Source organism: Cygnus olor, chromosome 4, assembly GCF_009769625.2.
Source record: "Cygnus olor isolate bCygOlo1 chromosome 4, bCygOlo1.pri.v2, whole genome shotgun sequence".
Taxonomy (NCBI): domain Eukaryota; kingdom Metazoa; phylum Chordata; class Aves; order Anseriformes; family Anatidae; genus Cygnus; species Cygnus olor.
Window position 1 is genome coordinate 62,880,997 of NC_049172.1, and position 20,686 is coordinate 62,901,682.

Consider the following 20,686-nt stretch of genomic DNA (forward strand, 5'->3'; position numbering starts at 1 on the left):
GTGTAAAATTGAGATGCGTTTTGTTGGAGACAGAAATCGCTGAACAGGGTGATCCGGGCGAAGTTACCCGGGATGCTAGGACGAGGTTCGATATCGAATATTTCAGTTTCGCTGCTGCAATCGTTTGGCGTTGGCAAAATCTGGTATTGGAGGAACGTCAATGTTTTACATCGGGGGTTTTTAACTGGTAATTTAATGGAATTTTACGGCACTTTGGAGGCTTTTCTATTCCTGCTTCTGCCGATAATTTTACACTTTGAAATATAAAGCAATCGCTCCGAGTCTTTTTGTCTTTTCTTAATGACAAAATCCCCAGTAAACCGCGCGTAACTGCTCCAAGGCCAAAGGAATTAGTCCGGATTTTCGACGGTTCAGTTCACAGCAAAACCCGGGCTCTAGCGTGCTCTCTCCATCCTCCCCGACCACATACTCAGCTCTACAGCACATCCACTGCTGCACCACGACAATAACCTCGCCATCGGTATGTCCCGGCCTCTCTCCCCGAGCCCGGATCGGTGCAGGAGCCGTGGGAACGCTTTTCCATCCGGCCACCGGCAGGCTACGGTCAGAAAGAAGGAAAAAACCAGTCGCAATAGGGATAGAGAGAAACTACCGCAGCTACGAGAAATTCGATTGTTGAAATATAATGTAAATTGTGTATATCTTTGCATATGTCTCCACAGGCGCTCGTGTTTGTGTATGCAACACTCGCACAGGCGCAGAGACCAGCTCTGCGACCAGAAGGCTGCCTATATTTAGATCCCTCCTGCTCGCTCGCAGGGCAGTAAAACAGGAAACCACGTAGGTTTCCCTTCTCACACGCGCTTGTCAGGTAGAAATCGGCGGAGAAGAAGGAGGCTCCGGGCTCGGGTGCTCGGATGCCCGCCGTGCCCGCTGCCTGCGCCCGACGGCGCGACACCTGCCCGGCCTCCCGGCGGCAACCGGCAGCGGAGGGCAAAGGTGGCCCGGGGGTTAAGGGCCTGTCCCCAGCCGGAGAGGGGCTTTGCAGGCCCCGTTCCGCTCCGCTTCTCCCGTCGGTGGGGAGAGAGGAGCCCCGAGGGAGGCCGCACGCCTGCCGTCGAGGGTGGCGGGGTGCCCGGCCGGGAGGGACCCTTCGCCGCCGTCTGCAGCTGCGAAGGTGCCGGGATCAAGCGGCTCCGTGAGACGGGGCTGGAGGTGTCCGAGGAGGCCGGGCAGCGCTGGGGACCCTGCCCGAGAAGGGAGAGGGGGCGCCGGGCACCGGGGCGGCCCCGACGGGGGCAGAGCGGGAGCCCCGACGCCGGGCAGAGCCGAGCCCTTGGAAGGAGCTTGGAGGGTACAAAGCCGGAGCCCTGCTGCCAGGGGAGCCCCGAGGTGGTGGCAGCGGTGGTGGCAGTGGTGGTGGCAGCGGGGAGCTTGGTTTTGGCCGAGGTGATGCCACAAATCCGGGGCGCTTCTTCCTCGTCCCATCCCCGGGGCTGCCACCGCTGCCAGCCTTGACGAGTCCTTTTCTCCTGTCCGAAAGTCGCCCAAAAACGAAATGCGGGCTGTGCCCTGCCGTTGCCCGTTGCAGGGGGAGCAGCACCAGCAGCCAGGGAGCAAAGGCAGCGCGTCCCCTGCCGAGTCGCACGGCGCCGGGACCCCGCACCGCACCGCGCCGGGGCAGCGCTCTCCAGCCTCGGCAGGGTTCTCCCCATCCCCGGGGGCGAGCAGAGAGGTCGGTGGGCGAGGGGGCTCTGCCCGGACCCCCCCGGCCCGGCTGGAGATGTCTGCAGGGCCCTGCGCACCCTGGGTGCCGCATTTCCCCCCGACGGCTGCCGGTGCTTTGGCGAGGAGGGTGCGGAATGTCCCCCGCAGGTGGGATTTGCTCTTTTTATTTATTCCTTTATTTAGTTTTATTTTAAGTACTGGCGTTTATGGTCTTTCTTTTTTTGCAAAATAGGAAGGAGCCTGGAGCTGCCGGGAGGAGGCCGCGGGGCCGAGCGGGAGGGCACGGCCGGGGGGCGACAGTGGCGGTGCCCGGCGCCATCCGGCACCATTCCGGGGCAGGGCGGGTGGGGGGCCAGGGCTGCGCCCTCCCACTCTGCCCAGGGCTCGGCCGGGACCCTAGGGCCCGAGTAGAAAGCCCAGGGGAGCTTTAGTCCTGGACCTTGGAGCGCTCGGCTGCCCGGAGCCCGTGGGGAGGCTGGGGAAGAAGCATCCCAGCCTCCTCGTCGGAGGGTTGGAGAGGTGTGACCCCACGGCTGGTCCCAAAAGGGATCCTGGCAAGCAGTGCCACTGGCGGGGGACTCCTTGGAAATAAGAGCTGGGGCTGCGGAGCTGCGGCTTTTGCATCCCTTGGGCTCTCAGGTGCGCCCGTGGCTTTTAGCCTCAAGTGAGGCTCGGTAGCAAAAGAGGCCGGCGTTTGGGCTCCCCAAAATCCCCGCCGGTTAGGGACACCGCTGGTGATAAAATATAAATCTATGTACCAGGGCTCGTGGATAATTCAAACATTTATTTTAACTATTATTATTGCTCCTATTTATTTTAAAAAATCCCAAGGCGGGGGCTCGGAAGGCTCCACGCAGCTTTTTCTTACACGGCCGACTGCAGAGCAGCCCGGTGCTCCCCCCCCCGAGCGAGAAAGTCCAGAGAACGGGGAACAGGGCTCTCCTGCGACACAAGCGCCGAGCTGAAAAACCGTGGCAAGGCTGGGAAAACGCACAAGTGCCTGATCTGCAGCTTCTCGGGGCCGGACGGCAGCAGTGGGCGAACGGGGGCTCGGGTGGGCAAGGGCAGCGGGGCGGCGGGGGGGTTGGGGGGGAGTTATTTGGGATTATATTGGGGCGAGAGCCCACGGGGCAGCAGGCGGCTGCTGGGCGGCGCGGGTTGCGGCTTTGTTTCCTCGATTGCTCTGTGGGGAAAGCAAATCCTGCTAGCGATGATGGCTCGGGAAGAAAAAAAAAAAAAAAAAAAAAAAGGAAAGGAAAAAAAAAGAAAGGAAACAAAAAAAAAAACAACTGGTTCAGAGGCGAGCCCTGCCTTTCTGCTCCGGAGGGAGGTGGCTGTTTGACGACCCCGCTCGCCGTCGGTGCTCAGCTCCCCGCTGCAGCCGCCCTGTAGCGGGACCCCCCAGCCCCAGGCTTTTCTCCGGGGCAGGGGCAAAACCCAAACGCTCTGCCCGTGGATCCGCGCTCCGAGCAGCCGGGGAAAGGCTTTGTGTCGCAAAGGACTCGAGTGATAATTAGGGATGAAATGCGCGTGGAGAGGACTAATATTATTTTTGGCTTGGGTGGGAATAATACAGATTTGCAACCCGTAAGAATAAAGCCGGGGTAAGGCTGGGAGAGGAGGGAGGGAGGGGAGGCGGCTCCGCTCGCCGCCGGCAGCACCGGGTGTTGATGGCGAGCTGCGTGCCGGGCTCTTCGGCTTGGGACAGCGACGGGCAAACGCTGCCGTGCTTGGGATTTGCCTCTTGGGGTCTCTGGGGAAGGCGGCCGGGGCAGGGCTGGTGCCGGGGCAGGGGGGAACGGGGCCCTTTGGCTCTCGGGCGGCTGCCGCGAACGGATTTACCGAGGCTGCGGTGCCCAAGGCGATCAGAGCAAACAAATACTGTGCCTCGGGTAACTAAAAAATAGTAATAATAATAATAAAGTGTCCATTCACAGCTCCATTTATTCGGTTAGGAACAAATAATGATCACAAACGGGGAATTTCTGCGGCCGCACTGCGTTTTCCCAGCGAGCGCACCGAGAAGGGAATATCGGCGCTCCTCTGCTGCTTACAGGCACCGCTCTGCAGGGCTGCGGGCTGTCGTTTTGTCAAGGGTCTCCGAGGTTGCTTTAATTTCTTACAAATCTGTCTAATTTATCGGATTTAAAAAACCCAAATGATGCCTGGAAGGAAAGGACGCTTTTCCTCTCTCCCAAGGCGCTTTTCCTCTCTCCCTCTTGCGCGCTGTGGGTTCGCGGAACCCGGGGAGCTGTGCGTGGATGGCCGTGTCAGGCTGTCGGGGATCACCTTGGCATGGTTTTACCAGCAACGCCTCCCAAAGACGCTGAAATACCCGCTTCGCCTGTGCGAACAACTGATTTCGCCGAAGAAGGATTAGAAGCGAAGGGAGAAGGCGCAGAGAAAAAAAAAATACAATTCAATCTCCAGCCCTCGCCGTAAGGGGGGAACTTTAAAAGGAAAGAAACGACATTTTCTCTCGGAAAAAAAAATACGCAAGCCTCGCAAAGCGCAAATTGCTCGCGAATTGGTCTCGCCTCGGGAAGGATCCCGTGTGCCAGAAGCCCCTTGGCCAGGAGGGCACCGGGGGGCTCGGAGGGAGCGTGGTGCCGGCCGTCCCTTCGTGCTGGAGCAGGGGGCTCAGACGGGTCCCCCTCGTGGATGGCATCCCCCAGCAGCACCCCACAACCTCTGCCCTCCGGGGGGTGCCAGCAGCACCCACTGGCTCCCCGAGGTGCTGCCGGCCTCCCTCGGCCGGCGGGGAGGGTGCCCTCAATGCCAGGCCTGTGCGCTTGGAGCTTGATTTCGCACGTCAAGGGTAATTTCTCCATACAACTTAATGGACGCGGCTTGACATCCATAATGATCGCTAATCATTCAAATTATTTTTGCTAGCGCCCAGACATGTTCCAGTTGTTGTGATAGATCGCGTTTCACCCATAATGACGGACAATTACCATTTCTAATTCGCCGGCTTTTGACACCTAAATCCACCCACCATATGTGGCTGAAACGCTCGGCGGCGAGGCCCCGATGCCGTTTGCACCGAGCCCCTCTCCTCGAGGGAGGGCCGGCCTCCGGCCTCCACGGCCTCCACGGCCTCCCCCTCGGCCCCCTCCCGATCCCGAGCCCCTCCGGCTGCCTCTTTACGGGACGAACGTCGGAGAAAACCCGGCTGGAAAACCTCCAAACCCGAGGCGCCTCCGCGGGCTGGTTTTCCTGGCTCTCCTTGACGTGAAGATGCGCACGGGGAGAGAAGAACGGGCTCGGGGGGAGGATCAGCGGTCAAACGAAGGGGCCCGGAGCCACTTTTCGTTAAGAGCATCCCCGTACCGCCGCCCCGTGCCCTGGAAATGCGATGCTCCCGACGGCCCCAGCCCCTCTGCACCCCGGGTGACTTTTTAATCTATTCCTTTATCTTTCACGAACGCCTCCTTGCCAAGCGCTGCAGGGCGAGAAGACCCCCTCGCCGCCGTCTTTGTGTGCCCTAAATATTTCTGCCGCCCTGACGGTGGAAAAATCCCCTTGGGCAGGGATAACTGCCTGTGGGTATCTCCGGCGCAGCCGCCAGGCAGGGCAGCGAGGAGCAGAGGAGGACGGATGCTGATGCTGCCGTGCTCTACCTCGCCGCAAAATGCTCTCGGAGGCAGCCCGAGGCCTACCCAGAGCCGGGGCCAGGCAGAGCCACGCGAGATTGGGGCAGACCCGAGCCAGGGCTGCCCGCTCGTGACACGCCCGAGACGCCGCGGGATCGCCCGCCGCCTCGTGGGGCATCCCCTAAGCGACCCTACAAAAACACCCGCAGACTCGCCTCTCCCCTTCCCCGTTTCCCTCGTTTCCCCGACTCGCAAAAACTTCGAACACACGTGAACCCGACAGCTCCGCTTTAATTGCCCTTTTCTTTTTTTCTTTCTTTCTTCCTTTTCTCTTTTTTTCTTGCTTCTTTTTATTCTTTCTTTTTTGTTTTGTTTGTTTTTCTTTTTTCTTTTCTTTTTTCTCTTCTTTTTTCGCTTTTCTTTTTTCCTTTTTTTCTCATTTTCCTTTTCATTTTTTTTCTTTTTCCTATTTCCTTTCCCTTTTTCTTTTTCTTTCTCTTTTTCCTTTTCTTTTTCTTTTTCCTTTTTTTCTTTTTCCTTTTTTTCTTTTTCTTTTTCTTTTTCTTTTTCTTTTTCTTTTTCTTTTTCTTTTCTTTTTCTTTTTCTTTTTTTTTCTTTTTTTTTTTGTTTTTTTTTATCTTTTTCTTTTTCTTTGTTTTAATTTTTTCTTTTAACTTTTTCATTTTTTCCTTTTTCTTTTTTCTTATTTCTTTTATCTTTTTTTCTTCTCTCCTTCTTCTTTCGTCTTTTTTCTTTTTTCCTTTTTTTCTTTTTCTTTTTCTTCTTTTTTCTTTCCTTTTTCCTTTTTCTCTTTCTTTTATTTTTTTCTTTTTTTTCTTTTTCTCTCCCTTCTCCTTTTCTTTTTTTTTCCTTTTTCCTTTTTCTTTTTTTCTTTTTCTTTTTTCCTTTTTCCTTTTTCCTTTTCCCCTTTTCCCTTTTTCTTTTGTTTTTGTTTTTTCTTTTTGTTTATCTTTTTCTTTTTGTTTATCTTTTTCTTTTTCTTTTTCTTTTTCTTTTTCTTTTTCTTTTTCTTTTTCTTTCTTTTTCTTTTTCTTCTTTTTCTTTTTCTTTTCTTTTTCTTTTTCTTTTTCTTTTTCTTTTTCTTTTTCTTTTTCTTTTTCTTTTTCTTTTTCTTTTTCTTTTTCTTTTTCTTTTTCTTTTTCTTTTTCTTTTTCTTTTTCTTTTTCTTTCTTTTTCCTTTCCTTTCCTTTTCCTTTTCCTTTTCTTTTTCTTCTTTTTCTTTTTCTTTTTCTTTTTCTTTTTCTTTTTCTTTTTCTTTTTCTTTTTCTTTTTCTTTTTCTTTTTCTTTTTCTTTTTCTTTTTCTCTTTTTCTTTTTCTCTTTTTCTTTTTCTTTTTCTTTTTCTTTTTTTCCTTCTTCGTTTTCTTTTTTTTCCTCTTTTTCCCCCATTTGCTGCAAGGCACACCCCGACGGCAGCGCTGCTGCCTGGAGCCTATGCGGGGCGGTGGGGGCCGAAGGGAGCGGCAGGGCCGGGGGCGTGCAGCCAGCGGGCAGAGGAAGGGCTGCCGTCGGGTGACAGCTCGGGGCGGTCACAAGGAACTGTCAGCGACCAGAAAGTGCTGAATTTTGACAGATTCTCGCAAGTCCCGCCTGAAGTTGGCACCCCTGAGGTGACTCCAGCGAAACGGCCCCACCAAGAGCAAGCCCAGAGAGCCAGGCACTATAGTGTTTTGGCCACCAGTGTCTTTTTAATGAAGAAAGCTGGAGATTTTCTCTTTTTCTATGCATTTCAAATTTAGCACTAGCGTGGGTTGCCTGCCTGAGTTTTCTTGGTTCACAGATAGGTATGTGGGTGAGGAAGGGCTGGCTTCTAATTAAACATCCACGGCGTGATTGTGGTGTATTGTCATTTCTCCAAGAACTAAATGCATCTCTCACACTTTTTACAAGTTAAATATCAGGTGCCGAGTGACCGTCCTCCGTGAGGGAAGGCTGCCCCGAAGCACATCCCATGGCAAGGCAATGGGGCAGCCAGGGAGTGCTCGAGCAGGATCCCTGCCCTGTATCCTTGTCCCCATACCGAATGCAGGAAGCATTGTGTCCCCTCCCTCCCGTCCCTTTGCTACCTGCTGCCCTCGGTACTTTAACCCCCAGCCCTTTTTTTCTGGAGGGTCCCCACCAGTGCTTGCACCACCTGGCTCCTCAGCCAGCTTCTTGTCCTTCCTCCTCTTGCTCCCAGTGGATCTTCCCGGTTTTAGGTCAACTGGAGAAGTTCATAAGCTTGAGCAGTACATGGCACCTTGGTAGAGCAGCATCAGTGCAAAAATCAGTTCTCATTCAAGTGCACTGCCTTAGGATGGGGTCTGGCCAGGCCATGGAGCTGAGGTGGGAAGAGAGGTTGAGGCATGGAGCAGTGCAGGGTCAGTCTTTCTCTGGGACAGTCATGAATCCCCCCATTTCTGAACCATTCCTGTGATGTGAGACAGGATGGGATGGCATGGCATGGCATGGCATGGGATCAAACTGCTACAGCATGAGTCTCACCAGGGATCCCTGGAAGACTGGTCTCATAGGACTCACTGCTCTGGTCCCTGGTGCCAGCAGCACTGCCTGATCACCCCACCTGCTCCCACCACCAGTGACCGAGCACTGCCTCCACCCTAATCACTACAGTTTTGTAGGACAGGGCCCTGCCTCTGTATCCCTCTGGTAGCACCAACCACTGGGTGCTTACCTGGCTTTGGGGTATGTGAGTCAGAACAGGACCTCCAGCCCCAGACAGACTTCTGCAGCAGCAAATGCTCTTATACTTAAGCTCTTACAACGTATATTTTACAAGTTCATGTTGGCTAACTTTCTTCACCCCAGTAAGAAGCCCCAAACTCAGCAGAACAGGGAGTGTTAATTGCCATAGTTGGGTTTGGACATACTGGTGTGGTTAAAGGGTCTTTAAAGTCTCCGTCCCTATCGACACCTTACCAGGTGTCTGGACTCCAGAAAGGTTCATTTCTGCCAGGTCTGAGCTGGAGCTTTGGCCACAGGTTTAAATCATGCTTGCTCTTTCACCACCCCCACCTACATGTTAGTTGTAGTGAGCTTCCAAAAGCAAGCAAGAAGACAAAACCATAGCATTTAAGAATTAATAAATAAACTTTCCTGTATTCCTTTGACAAAGATTGGGTTCTTATTACATGTGTCACTCTAGCCAGCTACGCTGAGAGGTAAGTATTTTGAAAAATAAAATAAATAATAATAAAAAAATCCACCCTAGATTCTGTTCTCTGCTAAGATAAGCCCAGGGAAAAGAAAAGCAAAATTCCAGTGGTCAGTTTTCCCTGATAAATTTGGAAGGCATATATTATTTTACATTCAACAGACTGTCTTAAAACGTAGAGATCCCAGATATCTGCAAGGAAGCAAGACCAGTTCTGCAGCAAATACTGTTTCTTCATCCCTTCTGCAGGGTATTTTCTAGGTATTCGGGGAACAAAGATGTCTCTTAACTTCCTAGGAAGATTTCCACAGGGGTATCAAGGAGAGCACCAAGTCCTCCGTGCTGCCCGCTCCTGCTCCCCCTCCCAGGAGATGCAGCTGAACCAGCCTGCAGTCCCCTGCTGCCCTGGCACATTGCGTCTGACACTGCCATCTTGTGTCCTAGAGTTTAACCTATTATTTACAAAACCAGAGTCTTTGTCACTGTTTCAACGAAAAGGTGTACTTGCAAAGAAAAAGCATAGCTGAGTCTGCAGACAGTCTGATACGTGCTCTCAGGAGGAAATGCCAAGTGCCGGTTTTATTTAAGACACTGAATTCCAATATGTTAGCTGCTAGCCAAAGAGGGAAGGTTTAAGCATACTTTGAGCCTGTTGGGTCTGGAAGGATGAGCAGGTATTTCTGTGTCTATCATGGTTAGACTCAGGCTTTTGCTGAACTCCCAGGTCTCTCCAGTGGCACTTTTCTTCCAGCCATGTTCACCATTCCCCAGGAAGAAACCAGGAAAGTTGATTTGCCCTTTGTAGACAAGAACATGAGGATCATGGCAATACCTTCCCGCACATTTTCTGTCTTTGCTACCACCGCTGTAACCTCCAACAGGTCTCTGCAGACTCACTACTCTGCTAACCATGCAGTTCTGGTGTGTGACTTCAGTGGGTATAGCTGCACAAGAGACAAGCAAAGGAAAAAATCTCAAACAAGGCAAGACAAAGAAGATGGTACCCTCGCTTTATCATCACTCTTAACACTCATGCTGAAGAGAACTGCCCTGCTGTACACGTGGAAAGGGGAATTTACCATGGATTGGCAGAAACATCTGGACAGGGAAGACAGTTGAGGTGAACCAAGGGTGATACGCTTGTTTTATGCCCAGTAGGAAACACCAAAACATTTGGGGGAGCTGAAAAGGGATGGGTGAAATGGGGACAACAGAGACATATCTGGAAATGCAGAAAGCTTGTCAAATTGTGTCTTTACTTTTAAGTTATCTCTCTCTCTATATATATATTTCTCCTTACAGAGAAGGCCTAGTAGCATGTTAACGAGAATGAACCAAAGTTTATTTAATGTTTCCTGACTTTTCTTTTTTCTTTTCTTTTCTTTTCTTTTCTTTTCTTTTCTTTTCTTTTCTTTTCTTTTCTTTTCTTTTCTTTTCTTTTCTTTTCTTTTCTTTTCTTTTCCTTTTCCTTTTCCTTTTCTCTTCTTTTCTTTTCTTTTTTCTTTTCCTTTTCCTTTCCTTTTCTCTTCTTTTCCTTTTCTCTTTTCTTTTTTTCTTTTCTTTTCTTTTTTCTTTTCTTTTCTTTTCTTTTCTTTTCTTTTCTTTTCTTTTCTTTTCTTTTCTTTTCTTTTCTTTTCTTTTCTTTTCTTTTCTTTTCTTTTCTTTTCTGACCTAGATTACTTAAACAGAGTTTTCTTTTTTAATTAAAATAAGTATAGATTGCAAATCACTGTATCCTTTTAAAAGTATTAAAGTCACATAAGAATGGTGTAATTAGAGTAAGTGATGAAAACTTTCTGGTAAGGACTTCAAAACACGTCAGATTAATAATGAACAACTTGAGGAAGGCGTTGCAAATAATGTTAATTAAAAATGTCCACGTGCAGTCCCTTTGAGGGCATGTGAATAAATATCTAATAGCTTCTATTGGGGTCTCAGTTTATACTGAAAATGAGGAAGTCTTTATAATTCATAACTATTTGGAGGTTTTATGAACAGTCTTTCTCATATTTCCCACTGGAAACCATTAGATAATCTGTTTTTATTATACAGAGCCAAACATTAGGCTTAGTATTTTTGTTTTAGAACAGACCACAGAATCATGGGGATATTAGCCATCTCATAATTTTTAGGGGTGTCTTAAACCATGTACATTTATTCCCGTCTTGAGAGTTTCTTAATGTTACAATCTTTGATCCTTGTTCTCCTAAAAATGTTGCCCAAGATACATATAAAACACGCATTAAAGGAGTTTCCTACTCTATGTTTCTTCATTAACCATCTACCTTACCACCCACCAATCTACTGGATTTAAGAGCCTACGTAACCGAGTCCGTAAATTAACAAAAACTCCAGGCAGCTGGAGCAACCAAGCAGTAGATGGTACATTGGCCCTAATGTTCTCATGTTAGCACATTAAACAAGCAGGCAGGGAGCTTTTAATTATTATTATTACTATTATTTTTTACAGACAAGGTGCATGTCTTTCCTTGACCTTCTTTCTTGCAAACCAGTTCTTTTTGGGGCCAAATCTGAATTAATGGAGATAACAAAAGGCCTTGGATTGAAAGATTATTCTGAGTTTCTGAGGAACATTGTAAATAGGAAGTAATGAACTTCAGGCGCAAACAGAACTGGTGTTCGGTATTCTAACCTATGAGTTATTCAGCATTTCAAACTGACAGCTTGTAAATGTAAATTTTATTAAACACAGAGCAATAAATATTTCTAAGTTTCTGTCATTTTGAATTTTAGTGGCTCACCTTGAGGCCTCCAGCCTTTTAAATCACAACTTGTACGAGCACAGCTCTGTACCAGTCACTATTCTCAAACGCTTGCTTTTAAAAGCCTCATTATTGCATTTGCTCACAAAACATCCTTGTCAGAATCCAGGTATGCATGTCTCATGTCAGTGATAGGCTGACAGGCTCATGCCTGCTGTTGTGTTTACATTGTATGTTGTATAAAGCTTTCTTCTCTTCATTCTCACTAGGCAGAAAATAAAACAGGGTTAGCCGTGATATCATCCTTCAGACCAGCCAGATTTTCTCCTTTGATCTCACAAAAATGCTTTGCATGTGCATGGCAAGAGTCTGGCTCAAGCATCCTTGTTTTGCAGTTGAGACAGTCATTGAATGATTCAGGACAAACGAAAACACACCAACACATATCAATTAATGATAAAATCCACCAGGAAATATTTGGGGAAAGTTCTTGCGTGACACAGTGAGATCAGTGGAGACCTCTGGTAACACTTTAATGCATTAACAGAGCTTGAGGAGGAGGCAGTTTTGTGTAGGGAAAGGATCTCAGGAACTCGGCCAAACAGCTCAGACATTTATGAGAGCAATTTTTTTTTTCAGAAGATTACAGCTGCCACTGAAGCACCAAAGCAAAGTGACAGAATTGCACAGCCTCCAACAGGTTTATGATTGCCAGTGAGAATCTAAAATCCAGCCACTTCACTTGATGTGCTCCAACAGTCACATATAAAATGCACGTCTGTGTGTGCAGCTTGGGAGTGAGTGTGTTTGTCCAAGTAAGGGAACACTATCAAGACAAATATCATTTTTTTTTTTTATAAAAATGGTTACTCTAGTTAAAAGTAACCATAGTAAATCACAACAAACATTTCAAATTGTGTTGCACGGTGAGAAAAATTAAAGACTTAACACATCTAATTGTATGTCTGAATCTTGGTTCTCTTAGCACTCTAGATGTGTATTTTTTCACAGTATTTAATTTTCATTGTATTTCATAGTATTTCACTTGCAATACACTGTACAAATTTTTTATTTAATATATTGACAAGCTGAAAATTTATTCATGTATTTATTGATTTATCAATCAGCAAGAATTTCCCCTGAGAAATAACTTAGCAAAACCAATGGGTTTAGATTCTATTAGATTATTCTGTTACAGTCAACAACTATTAGATTCTACAGGGATATGTGATGAAAGCCTCAAGACATTGAAAAGAACACCGAATATCTTATTAGTAGCACCTGCATATCCTCAAAACCTTAACTGCGGTCTACTTGAGTACAGAACTAGTTATGTAAATTCTGTCATAGTCTTTGCTTTTAATTTTTCCTGGTGTGCTTCCCCTTACGATCTCTTACTCACTGACCATTTTCTATACTCCTCTGGCTGCTAACAGTTTGGCTGACATAGATCTGAGATAATCACGTCATAAAGCTAATCCAGCTCTGTCAAGAACACCTATAGTTTTGGCAGTGGTAAATTAAGAGGCCTCAAAGATATGAGGAGGAAATTAGTTTGGGATTACATAGACTAGCACTGAATGAAAGCATTTTGGGTAAGTCATGAGTTTTGATAACATACCAGAAGACAGTTTTGAAAATCAGTTATCCCAGACATTATTTTGCTGGTCAGACTCACTTAGGTAGCAGTTCATTCTCATTTTAGTTTGTTGTGTGCAATAAGAAAGATGGACAGAAAGTCTTTGAAACTCTAGCCCCTTGTCATTCCAGCTGAGATACATTATCTCCGAACTGCAAGCTTTACTGTGTTAAATAACACCAATAATATCCAAGAGAGTATGTTTACTAGAGCTATGACAGGCCAGCTGCTGAATTTGACCGTCCTCCCCAGCTGCCCAGCCAGGACTTCAGCTGCCTGGCTTGCTGGGTAGCCAAGATGGCAGAAGGGATGGATATGTGCCCAGCCTCACTGCTCACAGGAGGCTGAGGTGTGACTGAGGTATGGGTACACATTCATTTTTCCCAAACCTCCCGTGGTGGTGGTAACCGCGGGCAGAGGTGTGGTAGAAAATAATGGAGGGAGTGGGGATGATAACATCTTGAACTGCTGCAGCTGTTTGCGCTCCGATGTGTCAGAGCCCTCTGTCACTGGTTGGTGACAAGAATGCCTCTTGGGCACAACAGACATTTCAGAGCTGATTAAGACTTGCTACATTTGGTTATTGAAATGGGTATCACTTTTCTGGCAAAGCACACGGGGGTATTTAATATCGCAGTCATCTTTGCCTCTGTTTGCTGACAGGTTGCGCTGACATGGCTCGGCGGATGAGTGGCTGGATGGTTTGTGGACGTAACATCAGGCCCATCGTCTCGTGTAGTCACCAGCAGCAACACATAGCGTGAGTGGGAGGCTAATAAATGACACTTTAAACACATTTCAAACTCATTTTGGACTGGAATAATTGTCTAGTCAAGAAAATCAAGCTCGGTTGTCTGCAGTCAGTGCAAACCTATGTCTCCATGAAGGTGTCACAGAAAAATGTGCATCCAGCTAAGTAATTAGACTAAATAATTACTTACATATATATTATAAAGTCAGACTGAGGTATACAACTGACTGACTACATTGGTTGTATAGTTAAGGCAGCCCAAAACTCCTTGTCAGGGATGAGGATTTCAGTCCACTAGGTGATTTACACAACCAAAGCCATTGGCTCATATTTGTTCCATAAAAATTGCAACTTACAAGGTAGGCATAAAGAAAGAAACAGGAATTTGCCACAGTCAAAATTTGAACATAGGAATTTGCCACAGCAGAACCAGGAAACAACGAGGCAGTTTTATTCAACAGGATGGATGACTGTACTGGATCACCAGTACCTTCCAGTTAAGATATTTATAGACAAGCAGGTGGAGCTGTGAATGAGAGGAGCAACAGGCTTTCTCTTCACATCCGAGTCTCTGTGTAATTGGACTGATTTTTCCCATACAGTATGGGGTCTTCTTGAAGAGCTCTGCAGATGCATAACCATGAGCATAACGAACATCATGAAAGACTGCAGAGATCTCTTTCTGAAAAAAAAGCTGCTGGAACAGAGGTTCAGGTTTTTCCAAGCAGATTATAACCCAGGCTATTTTTTTTCTGTGCTATTCAGAGACTAGTAAAAGAAAGCCTAAGAGTCTAGGGAACCAATTAGTTTAGAGCACACTGAAAGCATGGTTGGCATGTGCTGTAGTGAACACAGAATTGCCTGTTTAGATAGAGCAGTCATGACTGTAACACCTGCAGTTTAGTGACGGAGATAAATGTATTTCTGGAGAGGTCAAGGTAGGAGGCCCTGCGCCCTAATCTTGCCTTTGACGCTGACATCATGTAGGACTTTTAGCAGGTCAGTTAGGCTTGGCAGAAAAGGGATGGTAGCGAATTTCACAGGTCAAGATTCATTCAGCTCATGTATGTGCAGTTCTTGGGACAGATATCAATAAAGAATGGTAATTGTTGGAGAGGCCAACCATAAAAATGTTGAAAAGGATAAATTCACTATCATGGACATTTTAACAATTGTTTGCAATTAATAATTTCTTCAGAAAACTGAATTTTTCTTCTTGTAAATTGTTCACGAGTAGATCATATCTTCACAGATGGATAGACTATATAAAAGCATTTACTGATGTACTTCCAAGGGACTTCTCTTGGCATAAAGTGCAGTGTGAGAAAAGAATAATTAATAAGGACCCCCAGGCAAGTAGAAAATAGGATACATTGCAACACAGGTTTATTTCAGGTAGATTGTGTCAGATTGACGTGACAGTTTTCTTTGCTGAAAGATTTTTTTAGACAAGAGGTATATAGTAGGTATCATCTATGTGGACTTTGATAAAGACAGGGCAGCTACTCATCAAGTTAGAAAGGTGGAAGTCAGTAAATTATCTGTAAGATGGGTGGACTAGCTAAAGGGAAAATGATTATGGTATTACTGAAAGAAGTATCATGTTGGAAGGGTTGGGCTACCTCAAGGAGCTCTAAGCTTCAGCTGCAATCTTGCATTTCTTGATGAGGTGACCACAAAAAGAAGGATTAGTCTGACTAATTGATAAGAGGATGTTCAAAAGCTACAGCAGTGTCTCAAGATATTGGGCCAAAAGAACTGATTGACTGTGGGATAAGATTCAGCCATATATAAATGGCTGCACTTGGAAACTAGCAACTGAATCTTCAGGAGAAGATAACACATCATAGCTAACAATTAAATAAGGGAACGCATTGGCTGCTAGGTCTATTGGAACTATCTGTCACCGCTGTGATTTACCTTTGAAAAAAAAAAACAAGCAAATGCAATCCTAGCATTTATCTGCAGAGAGACTTAACACAGAGAGAAGGGAGTTGGACAAAAGACTGCTAAGATGTTATCTGACCCTCTAACGTACTTACTCGGAGGGACTGGTAAATTGGACTAGAACAAGTGCAGGGAATTGTTAAGATGATCAAAGGATAGGGGACACTGAAGGGAAACTAGACTGGAAATAAAAAAAAAGACTGAAGGGCAGTGTTTTGGTTAGACTGATAAAATTAAAGATTAAAGAGTACAAGACTGCTGAAGCTACAGGATGAATAAAGCATCAGACAGGAAGCTACAAGACAGTTTAAGCACCAAACATAATGACAGAAAGCTCTGATCGATGAATTTAGCTTATGGTTTAATTTGCAGGCACTAGTTTTGGAGTGTACTGAGTCTGACTGGGATGGAGTTAATTTTCTTCATAGCAGCCAGTAGGGTGCTATGTTTTGGATTGTTGACTAAAACAGCATTGATAACACCCTGATGTTTAACAGCATTTGTATAACTTCAAGGCCTTTTCTTTTTCCCATTCTGCCAACCTAGCGAGTACTCTGAGGGTAAGCAATAGGCTGGGAGGGGACACAGCCAGGCCAGGTGACTCCAGCTGACTAACGGGATATTCCTTACTGTATGATGTTCAGCAATAAGAGCTGGAGGAAAGGAGGAGGAAGGGAGAATGTTCAGGATTATGGCATTTGTCTTCCCATGTAACTGTTACATGTGTTGAGGCTCTGCCTTCCATGACGTAGCTAAATATCTGCCTGCTGATGGGCAGTAGTGAAGGAATCCCTAATTTTGCTTTGCTTGCGTGTGCAGTTCTGCTTCACTTACTGTACTGTCTTTATCTCAGCCCATGAGTTTTTCTTGGTTTTGCCCTTTTGATTCTTCTGATTCTACAAGAGGATTACTGATGACTCAGGTGTTTTCTTCCAATCCTGGCTTCTTAGATGCTATAAAATAGGCCAAGAATTATTTTCCTTAATTGTTGTAAAAGGAAGAAAACTTTCATGGCATGGCCTTTCACTAGGCTGTCATCAGGCCAACACTGTGAGAAAGACAGCTTTCCCTGTTATTCGAACAAGCACTGTGGTCTATAGACAAGGAACAGAAGTTCCTCTTGATCCCTGGTGTTCAGGCAAGAAATTTCAAATTTGCATGACTCTTTCAGTAGCAGTTAGACCTACTTTGTGTGAATGCAAGTTGCGTCTCCTCTAGGATAAGTTATTGTTCTGAAGGTCTTTCTGACCTCTTTTGTTTCCCTAGCTGTTGTAATTTACCCTGGCTTTAGCTGAATTTTCTACTCTGAGTTGGCTAGCGTGCTTTCCTTCAACAGCAAGAAAAAATGTTTACTACAGTGAAAATGTGGTGTGGCTTTAGTAGCAAATTTGGCTAATGGAAAGACCAGAGAACTTGTTTGTGAGTTCACACAACTGGAGAGAAAGTTTCCAATGTGGGTTTTTCGGGTTAGCTGCGGCCAGAATTACTGTTGGTGTCTTAAGTACTGGCCAGGTGTTATTTAGCTATTTCCCTTTTCACAGTGCAGGGAAAATTTAGCACCTTACACAAAGAAAAAAAAGAAAAAAAAAACCAACACCATACTATTTAATTTACTCTTCTCTCATCAGCACAGACTGGGTAGAAGGAGATGTGCTATTTAGGACCAAATGCCTTGTTCACTTTTGCGGGAAGGAAGATGAGGTTAGCCTTCTCTTAAACATTTAGCTTGGCCTCCATACTCTTGTGCCTGGTGAACCTCACTGGTCCTGTTTTACTGGCTATTTTGTGGGGAACAGCTGGGTAGCGGTTCTTCCCTGTTTTATTATGCAATGTAGTTCATAAAAGTTGCGGCCTTCAGTTTAACCATATTCCTGTGTGGAAAGTCTTGTTCACTGCAGCGTCTGGGCCAGAGACATTTACATCACTGTAATCAACAAACACTTAAAGCAGTTATTCCTTAAACAACCTTGGCTTAGGAGAAAGCAAGATGGAAGAATGCCCTTCCAAAAGCAAGGATTTCCAACTTGAGTAGGAACTGTTTTTTTACATGTATTAAAAGCAAATGATTATTTGCCATTTCCGTTCAGTTGCCAGTCTAGTCAGCTGTGTTCATCATTCAGCCTGACTCAAGGCACAATAGTCAAACAGCACAGAAGAAAGATGATCTGGTAAAGACATTAGAGATGATACCGATGAAGAAGAAACCATTTGTTGCTGTTGTTTGTTTGTTGTGTTTTTATTTGGAAATCTCTACTGCAATGAAAACTAACAACTGCTTTCTAGTCTGGTCTGGAGCAGGGTCCTAAGATCAGCATAATAATAGATCTGTTACTTATTTTTTATTGATGCACATACCACTTATTTCTGCAACATGTTCACTTTTCAAGAAGGACACATTCCTCATTCAAACAGATGTAACAGGAATTTCCATCTTGAAGATTAGGAGGATCTGTGGATCTCAACTGCAAAGGACTTGAAACAGAAGAACTGGTCTGAATGAAGTATGTTAGGAAATGTGTGTGTGTGCAAGCACAATAAGAAACAGCAGAACAAAAGTTAAAGGAGGGGCTTGTACTGGTAACAGAGGCCACAGTTCCCACACAATCAAACTGAGAAATGTGTTATTTCCATCAAGATCTGAAGACGACAGCATCAATGACTTGCTAGCTAAAGACCCTGAATTCTTGACAAGGGTGGCAGAAAGGTTGCAGAATCTCACACATGCCGTTCCTTTTTCCATCAGTCCAGATTTCTACCTCATGGAGCTTGATTCACAACTATTACCAGAATGTGAGAAATGTCCACAGGTCTGACACAGGGAAGGATGACGCAAATGATTGATTCTTACTATGGATATTTCCTATGGAAGTAGTGATTTTAGTTTGCAGCAGCAGCAATAAAAATAAACAAACAAAGCCTTATGGACTCTTGAAAGTCTCAGTTGAAAGTGGAAACCTATGTTGACTAAATTTAAGCCTTCTGACATTTGGTTTACTCTTCTCAGCAACCTCTCAGGGACTTCTGCAAGGTGTTTCAAAACACTAAGGCTCCACTGATCAAGAACCATCAGGTTAGGGAATTGAAATTCCCTCCCTTTATCTGAAGTATAGACATAGAAAACTCTATATACTGTTTGGTTTCATATACTGAAGAAGTTGATTTAATTCAGTAGAAAATGTTAAAGCCAAGTAATAGGCCAAGACGTGACAGAGGATGAGGTTACAATTAGTTTCGTATTTAGAACCTAAATGAAATATGGGGATTTGCAAATTGCTTCCATATAACTTATCATTCAAAATATTCTCAGGACCATCAGGGGAATTTCTTCATAAAGGAATAATATAAAGTATAATGTAAAGTAGAGAGTATAATGAATAACAAAAGAGTAAATATGAAAATACTGACTGAATATCTGCTAAACACTATATATTTATTTTCCATGTCATTGGGTGTTCCAGGCATTTTTACATGAAAGTTCTATTCTGAGGCACTGCTCAAGATTTTTTTTCTTAGTATTCTAAAACTGCTGAAAAAAAAAAGTGACTGCAGTGTGTTCAGTTTGTTAATTCCAGGGCTTTTCAACAGAGTTCATAATATACTTCCTTTATCTTTAAAGTATCAGACAATCCAAGACTAGCTTCTTTTCATCTATAAAATTTGTTGACACTTAGCAAATAACAAACTAGTTAAGATTGCAATGACAAAAACATTTGAACTTCTCCCTAGAGGGCCTGCTGGAACCAACAACCTGTATCACTCCGTAAAATAACCACAGCACAGTGCTAATGTGCTTACTGAACATTGACAAATAAGATATATAAAGACTTGTACCCTGATTGTCCTCTCTGTTGTGGTAGTATAAATCAAAATAATGGTAAATAATGCTGTTTGGTATTTCTGTTTTCAATTAAAGCTTTAACTGCACCAGGCAGCTTTAACCTCATACACTGGTTTTCCTATGGCCATAAAGGATTTTGGCACCTCACTGTTTTCGATGCACTTAACAACTGCAAGGAGGCTTTGGGAGTTGAGTTGTCTGCTTATGTTACCCCGCTGTCTCCTGGGGTAGTTTGCATTCACCTTTCCTGGTGGTCAATAACAAACATCAATTTTTTACCCGTAACAAGTTTTTCTTTTTATTTGCAAAATAATGCTTTAATATATAAACATTTATTTAAGCAGATCAGTTATGCAGCCTTAAGACAATTTTAAGGACATGACAAAATAGTTCTGTATTGTTCACTCACTTGGGTGATGAAGCTAACTTTTAATAAGTTCAGATGATTTTCTAGAGGACAAATGAATGTACTGTAGGAATAAAATTAAGTTTGGGGATACGTATTATAACATAGATGTTTCTTTGTCGTATTTCAAGTGAGAATACATGGAGCCTAGAACACCTTCCTCTCTGACTGTCCTGCTTTTGCACTTGTGGCCCCAAACCACGCTAAATTATCTTAATTATCTTCTCTCAGAAACGAAAAAGCAGTGGGGAATTGTTATTTCTCTGGGGTTTAACAACCTGCCTCCCTCATGCCTTCTCCTCAGCCTCCGCCCCTGCACCCTGAGGGGAGCAGCACGTGCGCCCAATGGATGCTATGCCACCCCTGCCTCCTGGCAGGTGCCCTGTCAGCACAGGGTGGCCATCTTCTCACATGGCCCAGCTCCTTCCCTTCTGGGCTGGGAGCCCTTATCTCCCAAATGTGAGTTCTCCAAGGGTTGGGGCTGCTGTAAGGTCGTGGGACCTGTGTGGAAAAGTTTCCCCCGACAGAGCTATGCACCTTTATGAGGAAAAATTTAAAGCTGAGCTCCTGGTGGAAAAAAATGTAATGAAGGATGAGGAGCCTGGCTGTGTTTTCACTTGCTAACCCGTGCTATGAGAGCACTGATATAAACATCTCTTCTGGAGGAATGAGGAAAAAAACGCCCTTTTTGTTCATGAGTTTTAGGTAACTTAATCAGGAAGCTTTGAATTCATCCGTTCTGTTCTTTCTTAAGGTGACTGAGGCAGAATCAGCAGGGTTGTGGATGGTTCCATCAATATTTCCAGTGGTTTACTGAAGCATGTGTCTGCCCTGATGAGAGATGTGGAACTTTTAAATGCCTAATGGTAAGTGTACAACAGCTCTGTGTCAGAAGTCTTCAAGGAAAATTCCACATTTGTTGT